At 43.4% G+C, this 9947-nt stretch overlaps 1 protein-coding gene across 7 annotated transcripts in view; it reads right to left on the reverse strand.

Moving 5' to 3' along the window:
* Window positions 1–5802: 5802 nt before the first annotated feature.
* fhod3b (formin homology 2 domain containing 3b) overlaps window positions 5803–9947 on the reverse strand; it is a 240512-nt gene continuing 236367 nt past the window's right edge. For all 7 annotated transcript variants that reach the window (XM_037537069.1, XM_037537068.1, XM_037537067.1 and 4 more), the window contains one exon: window positions 5803–9947. This exon is cut by the window's right edge and continues 516 nt beyond it. The gene's annotated coding sequence lies outside the window, so the exon portion shown is untranslated.

Consider the following 9947-nt stretch of genomic DNA (forward strand, 5'->3'; position numbering starts at 1 on the left):
TTCGGGCAGTCTGGCCAAATAAACACACGTATATGCAACGAAGCTCGAAACGATGCACAAAAAGTGAGGGGAGCGGCTCTTTAACGTCCGTCAGGACGTGCGTCATGATGTGCGGTTAGCAGGATGATGTTCGGCCTGTGTGTTGGGGTCTCGGCACGCACTCGTTTTAAAGGGGAGCTCCACCAAATTTTCCAAATCGCCACACAGTTCAGTCTTTGAGATGCGCCGCTGTTCGGGGTGGTTTGATGCGACACGCTTGATTGTACGCGCTCAAAAAAAGATGGTTCTTCAAGGGTTCCTTAGTAAAGAAAACGGTTCTATATGAACACCCTATATTATTAAATGGTTCTTTGCATAACAGTAGAAAAACCCTTTTGGTGCTGTATAGAACCCTTTTTAAAAAGGGTTCTATACAGCACCAAAAGGTTCTATGTAGAACCATATACAACACGTTCTACATCAATCTGAAAAACGCTTTTATGATGCAACACAACTCATCAGCTATGCAGAGGGTTCTTTTGAGTGTTGGTGGTTCTATATATAACCTTTTTTCTTTGCTAAAGAACCCTGAAAGAACCTTCTTTTTTAAGTGTGTGGAGAAACGTGAGGGCCGGCGCTGCTGATGGAAACCAGGGGTCACGATGTCGACGCTGTCAGCTGGTGAAAAAGTGGTAAATCTGGAAAATGAAGTTTTCTTTGGGGCCTGTTTTTCCCGGCACGCGTCCTTCCACCATGAACGAATGGATAGATTTTAAAATGCATTTTCAGGCCAAAAGCAGACGTCGGGTTCCTATCAAACCACTTGGAATGATCTCGAACGCTGAATTAAGCAGGAAGTTCTAAATTTCACCCCTTTAAATAAGACTGTGAGTGCCTGAATGATCAATGCTTGACACGTTGTACTGTTTATTTTTGTTTTTCTTTTTAAAGTCTTGATATGTTTGGTGAAAAAATGGAAAGTAACTAGGAATAAATAATCACGTCACTACGTTTAGCCACGCATTGCAAGTCTGACTGCAGTGTTCCCGGCTGAATTCATCAAAACCTGCCAGTTACGTTGTTTTGGGTTTTTTGTTTTTTTTTTTTGTTTTTTTTTAAATTTAATTTTATTTTTGTTTTTGTTTGTTTTCCTTCTCCAGTTATCATTCAGTTTGTAAATGCACGCTTGTTTTCATCACATATCAGATAACCGTATAAACTTGAGTTATGATTCCTTACGTTAAACTGCACTATACGAATTAAAATGTCATCAAATGTTTGACCAAAAAAAAAAAAAAAAAGTAAAGGGTCATATTTTTATATTCTTTGGTGCTTCAAAAATAGACGTTTTGATGTTACATCCCTGAAAGAAAGGCGGAAAGAAAGACGCACATGTTTAAAAGCAGTTCTGGATGAATCTGAATCTGAGCAATACTAAATTGAACCTGCAAATTTTTGCGCTCGCCCTCCTCATCATCTCTCCGAGGGGCCAACGAATGAATCGACTGTTTGTTATTTGACTCTTCCAACGTGTAATTTATATGAGTGACTTCTAGTACTGTGCAAAACCTTATCGTTCAGGGACATTGAAAAGCGATCAGTTAGTTAAAAATAGAGCGAGTAGGAATCTGTATATCTGTTCCCATGCTTTTATCATTGCTTTTAGTTTTTAGTCGATGTGTACATCTAAAAAAGAAAAAAGAAAAAAAGCTAAAAGAAAGGAAAAAAAGCCTTAGTTTGCACTGGATTTCTTACGAATCCCAGACTAATGACTTCTCCTCCGTCTACGGAAGCCCTGAAAGGACATGTTGTTTATATCGTTATCACAGGATCACGAATGTCATTCAAACATTATTTTTTGTCATTTTCTTTAGGAAATGCGACTCGACGCTGATCAAACGGCTAGACAAACAGTCTCAATCTCCATAAGTGTGTTTTTCATTTATGGTTCTGAACATCGTGTTTTGCTGAGATGCTGCTACGTCACGTTTACATGCCGTCAGGGTGGGTGAACAATCCCCTCAAGTCACTGGTTTCTAATTAGAAGCGATTTCTATAAAGCCAGGGTGGCACTACAGCAAGGGTCACGACCCGAATGTTAAGAAGAGCCATTTAATTCTTTCAACAAAAATCAGACCACCTCGGGAGCCTGTCTGAGTATGTGCTGATGGTGGTTGGTTGGTGTAGTGTGTAACACCGCTGCCGTCTACGCCGTAGACTGGGGTTCAGTGCCCCGCCTGGGTAACCGCCCTACACTACACCAATACGAGTCCTTGAGCAAGACTCCTAACACCACCTTCACCTCCCTGTGTAAAATGATCAAGTTGCTCTGGATTAGAGCGTCGGCCGAAATGCCCTAAATGTAAACGATGTGCAGGTGTAGGCTAAAAATATAATATGAACAAACATTCAGAGCCACTTGGCTCTGCTTCAGCTCAGCTGTAGCTGCTTTTCTCGCATCTCCAGCAGGAAACTTTCCCGTAAAAGTTGAAGTTTCTCGTAAAACGTCTCTCAACGTTAGATTTTTTTACAAAGCTGAAGCCTCTTGTTCGAATTTTCTTGTTCCACCTTAAATGGTGCCTCAAAATTCGAACGAGAAGCTGGCGAATGAGAAACCGACTGCAGCTTCACGACTTTTCAGAGTTTGAGTTTCTCTCTGCAGGTTAAACGTATCAGGGAACCAGCTGGAGTGACTATAAACACTGATCAGTCCTTTCGTCTCCAGATTATCGATGTCCGTCTTAAATCTCTCTCTTTGCCGTGTCGTAGCTACTAGCTGGGCGAGGCTGTCGTCTGTGTTGCTATGGTGACCAGCCGTCTGCGCTGATCTTCAGGGTTAAAGGGTGAATCAGCAGTTCTACATTAACTCCAGCGTTTAAGACCATTTACTGTTAAACTGTGTTGAAGGATCAGCAGAGCTTTATTTTACTGTAGAGGAGGATTATTTTATTATTACCTGCTGATCTGATTCAGCTGTGGAGCCACAAGGGGGCAGTAACAGAGCCGCATGACGCTCCGGAGCCGTGTTGCCGACCGCTGCGCTGCATGAACCCGATTTCAGTCCTGCTTCTCTGTCCGGGTCTGTGCCGGTCTTGGTCTGCAGATTCGGGACAGTTGAAGTTGACAGTAGGGAGAGTAAATGCAGCCCCGACTCATTCGAATTTTTCTTTTACTGTATTTTAATGTGGAATTGTACTGAAATTTAGAAAAATGGCTGGAATTGCCCTTTTTAAGGTCTTAAGCATCCTGTCCACCAGCGTTCCCACCAGGCTCCTCGCACTGCACTCCCTCTTTTAAATCGCTGTGAGCGTCAACCAACAAATTCCCCCATAATCAGGGATTCAGAGGGTTTTGGTGTGAAACTGTTCCGACGTCTTTACAGTGGTGGTGATGGGAACCAGGTGTCGCCATGACTACAACACAGATATAGAATGGAGTTGAAGTTCTCTAAACTCTCATAAAACAGCGTCTCAGTCATCAGGCAGTGAATTCAGAACCAGTTCATGTAGGAACTTTCTGTAGGAGCTTTTAGAGGGACGTCTGGTTCCCATCACCACCACTGTGAAGAGCTTTTAGAGGGACGTCTGGTTCCCATCACCACCACTGTGAGGAGCTTTTAGAGGGACGTCTGGTTCCCATCACCACCACTGTGAGGAGCTCTGACTCTGTACGTTCCTCTAGAAACTGAACGGCTCTGTTTAGATATTTAATCAGTTAATTATGGAGGAATTTTGAAAATGGGTGGATGTGTGCAGGTCTGTTCAGTGTCATTAGTGTTTGGCACAGTAAACACGTTGCTGCTCAAACGCTGGTCGCCCAAAAGGTGCAGCTCAGGAACGCCTCAGGAACGTTGCAGGTCTTTTTAGGAACGGCTTGAGTGGCTTAGATGAGCTTGAATCAGTGAATCGAACCTTTTTAGAGGAATCGAGTTTTTGAAGGGAGTCTGAAAGGGTCTCTGTTTATTTGGACCGATCCCTGTAGATGATCTGCAGCTTTTCAAAGTGTTAAACTGTATTGAAACTCTGAACAGTGGTTGGGATTTGGACCAGGGTTTCGGTTGTGGGTTAGAGCAGGATTAAAGAAAATGATGGTCAGTTTAGATGTTTAATGTCACTTGAAAGCAAGTAAAGTAGCTACAAAGCCTCTAAAGTGGACTCTCCAAATAAAGTGTTGATGAAAGGTACTGAATCGTGAGTCGATGCGCCGTCAGCTCAGATCGACACCCTGAGGGCGTGTTGTGATGAACCAGCATTTCAGGAAGGCCGTTTTGATCCAGACCTTCAGACTGACGGAAACGAAGCGTTTTGCTGGTGAAGCTTTTAAAGACGAAACCTTTCGAAGGAAACCAGTGAACTCGTGTCCTCTCAGGGCTGCCGTACGCATCGGTTCCTCTCGGAATTCGTTTCCATCTCTCGTTTTGTGTTTTACGTTTTGCTCTGCTGTTGCGTTTGTTTTTTTTTCCCTGTCCTTGCCAACAGCTTCAGGGACGAAGACCACAGAGACGTTCAAAATGCAAAAGTTCCCTTTTTTTTGTTTTGTTTTTGGGCGGAGACGTGTTTACCACACCTGTAAGGTTTGTTTTGGTATGGTCCTGTACAACCACCTTCTTTACTTACTTGGACATGTTTGTGTCTGTCATTGCACTAAAATTGTCATACAATGATAATGATTGTATCGATCCTCTCTATCAGGTTCTGCGTCGTCACAGCTCGTCTGAGAGGAGCTCGACGGCGCTGAAGTGAACCGCGTGGTGTACACGACCCTAAATAAATAAAAGCTGGTGACATGTCCTCTTCTGTCGCGTGCGGTTCTTGCGCCCGAAGCGGAAGCGTGTTTGGCTTAGCGAGGGTTCCTTGAAGAACCGTCCGTTTCAAGAGTTGCCTAATATGCACGAGGTTGTTTAGCAGCTCCGCAGCTCTTGCTCCAAAACGGGTTCTTCTATAGTTACAGTGTCGAGCTTGTTACAGTCGAAGAACCCTTTTTGGGTGCTATATAGAACCACTTTCAAAAAGGCTGCATATAGAACTACTACAGCACGATCTCCATGAATCTGAAGTTTTAAAAGGGTTCTATTAGTGTTTATGACTCTATATAGAACCATTTTCTTTGCTAAAGAACCCTTGACGACCTTTTTTCACTTCTCCGGACCTTTTTTTGAGAACCATCTTGCGAGTCGTGGCCCCCAAGGCAGAGAATCACTGTTTTAAACGCTGTGTGCTTTTAAGATCTATTGGAAATTTACTCGAGCGCCCCCTGGTGGGCGCAATAGACACAGCGCTGTCTTACTGCAGTTGCGTATGTATTTTTGCAAAACAGTTTTTTTTAAAACAATAACGCAGATTTAATGTAGAAATAACGTCCGCTAGTGTCCACTCTGCCTTACAGTGGGGTGTCCAAAGTCCAGCTCCAGGGCCAAATGTGGCCCGTGGGCAGATTTTAACTTCATATCCGAGCAGGAAATACTGGCCCTTTAAGGAGGAGCAGTAATTGTGCTGATTAGTCTGAATGAGGTCGCCGTGTTTATTTGAAGAACATGAAGAACGTGAAGAATGTGACCTCACAAATATAAACGTTACAGATGTTTGTTCTCACAAATTGATGAACACTTGAATAAGAAAATATTCAGACGTTTATTAACTAATCAGTTTAATAATTTGGTGTAATATCACTGATCCAACTCGCCCTGAATGAGCAGCTCAGTGCTGAAAAGAGCCTCGTGCACCTTTTACACAGCGATGGGAAACAGCAGCTCACCGGAAGCTCCGATTCGCTGCTGACGTTCGTCCACAGACCCGCCCAAAATCACCACAGACGCCGCGGTTCTCTGGATGCTTCAGAAAAAGCTTTTATTGCAAGATTTGAATACAGTATATAGTTGATTTTTTTTGCTGTGGGTATTAAGAAGATAAATTCACATTCTCGGTTCTCGCTCAATACCCAGCTTTTCATCTGTATGGCACTTTGCAGCAATGGGCTGAATTCTACTCAGGATGTAAGTGCAACGATACCGAAGGCTTTTCGAGCGGGAGTGGAGTGGACAACGCTGACCGTTTCAAGTTTGTGCTGAGTAAAAACATGAAGCATGACAAAGAGCAGGATTCACTGAAAAATCTCCCAAAAACGTCGTGCCGAAAAGAAAAGAACGTCTGTCTTTAGATGGTTTTACCATGCCGGACTGGTTTTAATTCTCTTAAATTACAATTCATTTTCACAGATAACACTGCTTTCCACCTATTATACACTATTCTATACAAAATACAGACCAAACTCCCAAAAATACAAACTAAAACGTCATTTACACAATTGTACAGCATCTGTTTTCTCCTGCGGCCTGTGTTTCTGTTCTACGTCGTAATTTCCACGTTACAGTACTCCGTAATCTGAGAAGGCGGCGAAAACAAAAATGCATACTTTATTTATTTATTTTTATTTTTTTGTTAATACTTGAAAGTCCACTGAAGTTCCTCCATGTTCTACGTAATAAGGTGCTAGAGGTTCTGCCGGCCTGTGTAGTGGACGTTCTCGCAGAACCGCTGTGTGGATTTTTCTGCACGAATGACTGAAGTGCTGCGCTGTTTTCTGACCGTCCACCCAAAGAACGCCCAAACCCGCGTGTGCTGCTGTGCTGAGAAGTCAGTCTGTTTTCTGAAAGGCACACGTTTGTGAAAGAACACCAGCCAGACTTGCGTACTAACACAGTCATGCATCACACGGGAATTACAGGAGCGATCCAGGGTTCTCATCCCGATCTCCGTCTGCTGTGTCGTTACTGTACAGCTGATTAACATGCACAGTAATTATGAACTTGGAAAAAAAAGCAGAAAACTCAAAGCCAGATTCTGAAAACTGCGATAATGACCACATGCAAATGAGCTCATACATATTAAAGACCCTCCACAATGAAACTCTCATTTTCCTGCCAAAAAAAAACAAAAAACAAAACAAAACAAAGAAAATTTGAAATTCTCAGAAACGCAGTTTTGAGGTTTAAGGGAAAAAGCCTAATAATAGTAAACTGGTACAGATGCTTTTAACTTTTAATCTAGAAACACTGTTAGTGCTAAAAAGTGTCCGCAGCTTTTAATTGCAGAAATGATATTTTATCATGTAAGATTTAATTCAAGCCTTTTATCAATTAATTCTAACTGCAGTCAATTTTTACTAACAGTCAGTTTAATGTGGTCATTTTTATTACATTTCTATGGCCAAGTTGTTTTAGCTTTTATTTCCTAGGTTTTTGTTTTTGTTTGCACATATAAAAATGAAATTAAAACTAGTAAATATTACAACTGCGATATCAGCGCAATGCCTCTACTACACTACGCACCCTTGGCCTGGCAGTAAATTTGGTTTGGGAACCCGGCGCAGTTCAGTTAGAGTGGAAGTCAATGGGCAGATGCAAAATTCCGCGACTAAACCTTTTAACTGTGCTTAATAACGAGGATTTGCAGGCGTTGGATTGAGGCTAGATTCTAGTTTTACAAGCCAGACCTCTGTGGGCGCAAAGTCTGCTAGCTTTGGTAGCTTAGCGCAGTGCAGAGCGTTCTTTATGATGCACGAATGAATTTTAAAAAAAGCCCTGAAACAAAAACAAACCCACTCAAAACAAAGACTTCCACAGGCAGCTTGTGCTAATATACACCATATAGCCATAAGTGAGCATCATGAAACGTGTTTCAGCCACACCCATGACAAGCAGGTGGGTAAAATCAAGCAGACAGCCATGCAGCCTCCACAGACACACACACTGACAGTAGAATGGGTTGCCCTGAAGATCTCAGTGACTTTAAACGTCGCACTTTTAGAGTGCGGCAAGCCAGTCTGTGAAATGTTTGCCCTGCTAGAGCTGCCCTGGACAACTGTAAGTGCTGTTATTGTGAAATGGAAGCGACTAAGAGCAACAACGCCAGGTAAAAGGTAAAGTATCTCACTGTACGGCACTGCAGCAAAACAGTAATAAAATGTTTTTGTTATTCATTAAGATCCACCCTGTGAAAATTCCACCCACACCACCAAGCTGGTGACCTCAAATTCTTCCCTCTGGAAAACTACAGATTATACGGATACGGCGGAAACGCAGTGAATACAGCAGCTGCCCATTGACTTCCATTATAAGTGAGTTTAGGGTCAGTGAGCGCTCCGCGGTTTTCCAAGTTCAGGGAAACGTGTTTAAATGATCGACCTGCATTACAGACACAGCAGACAGAGGTCAGGACAGAAAATCCTGGAGTTCTCTGTTAAGATCCGACTGTGGCCACAGCCTCTGCAGAACAGCTCCAACACCTCCAGACGGTCTGCAGCACGGACGGCAGGTCCTGAAGGTCAGCGGTCTGCACTGCGGGCGAGTGTTCTGTACTGCTGGTCACATTCAAGCTCTTACTGTGGACTCCAAGTTCAAAAACATGCAACAAAAGGAAGGAGGAGGAGGAGAAGGAGGAGAAGGAAGAACACCACAGCAGTGCAGGGAGAGGGAGACGCCCGTCGGGGTCCTCCTCAGTGGTTTATAAACCTGTGCTCCACAGTTTCTACTGGATGGTAAAGGAGCGGTTCAGTGAAATATCATATTTACACGCATTCCCATTTCACGCCAAACGTAGGTGATCAGCTGAGCCTGGATCTGAAAATCCAGATTTTTCTACTTTAGTCTAGAACCAGAGCGACGAGGCCATCGCTGCCAACAGTGGAAGTCAATAGTCACCCAAAACCTTTCTCTAGAAGTTCTTCCAGTTTTCCTCCATAGTATAATATTCCATAATATTGATGGAATATATGCCCATGTGTGTCGTTTACGACAGCAGAGCTGCATTTTCCGCTTTGTTGCGAGTTTATTGTGCGAGTTCAGGATTCCCGTTTTATCCCGGCACGGCCGCCTTTGTGGTTTTTCTCTACGGTCACTGGCAGCTCAGCGTTTCACGCAGAAAGACGACAGTCCTAGCTCATCTGATGAGAGTTATGGGGACACATTTTATTTATTTAACTAAAAAATCGGACTCGATTTCCATTCTGCCAGCAGAATGGCCACTAGGGGGCGCCATAGAGACTCACTGTGTCAACATGAGCAGAACTTCACCACGTAGCTTCAGACAACAGATCACAGGTTCCCTTCCTCGTTTTCCGCTTATGTTCATGAAGAACGGTCTTCAGTTTTAGACGGAGATACAGAAATAAATACGAGCGTGTTTTAGTGTTTGGACGCCTGCGTGAATTTACAGTGAATTAAAACTAGCAGTATAAAAATGTGCTTCTTATCTGGAAAACAATAAAAGCTGGTTTTAGTTTTTCAGTGTTCGAGTTTAGAAGTGTGTTCCTGTGTTCCTGTGTTCCCGTGTTCCTGTGTTCGGTCCTGGAGCTGAGGAACTGAATAAACCCAAGCTGACACTATTATTTATCAAAATAAGTGAAACACTAAGTGAAAATAAAAGAAGGAAAAAGATTTTTAGGTTTTATTAAATCACTGAGAAGTTGGGACACTAAAGAGAACCCTAAAGAACGTTGAGTACATCTCGACTCAATTTAAAGGGACGCTAATTTCGTGATGTTCGCGTTGCGTTAATTGTGATTTTTCTTACTCGACCTGCCTTTTTTCTCCATCCAGCAAATCTGGTACCTGGTACTGTTTTTGGTACCACCTCCTCTGAGGTTCTAAGTGAGCCGAGTCGATACCTAAAGGGCTGTAAAACCGCTGATTTGAGTACCAGGCAGTGGAAGAGTGCAATAATGAGAGGCTGCATCTGCAGTGGTGACGGCAGGTTCTGGGGGTATCATGGTTCCATCTTCTGGTACCAAAACACGTGACGGTGGACGTTTGTGTGGCAGTTTGAGTCGTTACAGCCCTGATGATAACCCTGGCGTGAGAAGAGCGCGAATGAGGGCGCCGGGCTGAGGACCCGAGTGACCCGAGACGTATCTACAGAACTTCTACTGTCGGCCTCGAAGCTCCGGAAGCTAAATTTGTCCTGTGGACGTGT

This window comes from Pygocentrus nattereri, chromosome 3 (genome assembly GCF_015220715.1).
Source record: "Pygocentrus nattereri isolate fPygNat1 chromosome 3, fPygNat1.pri, whole genome shotgun sequence".
In the NCBI taxonomy this organism is placed as follows: domain Eukaryota; kingdom Metazoa; phylum Chordata; class Actinopteri; order Characiformes; family Serrasalmidae; genus Pygocentrus; species Pygocentrus nattereri.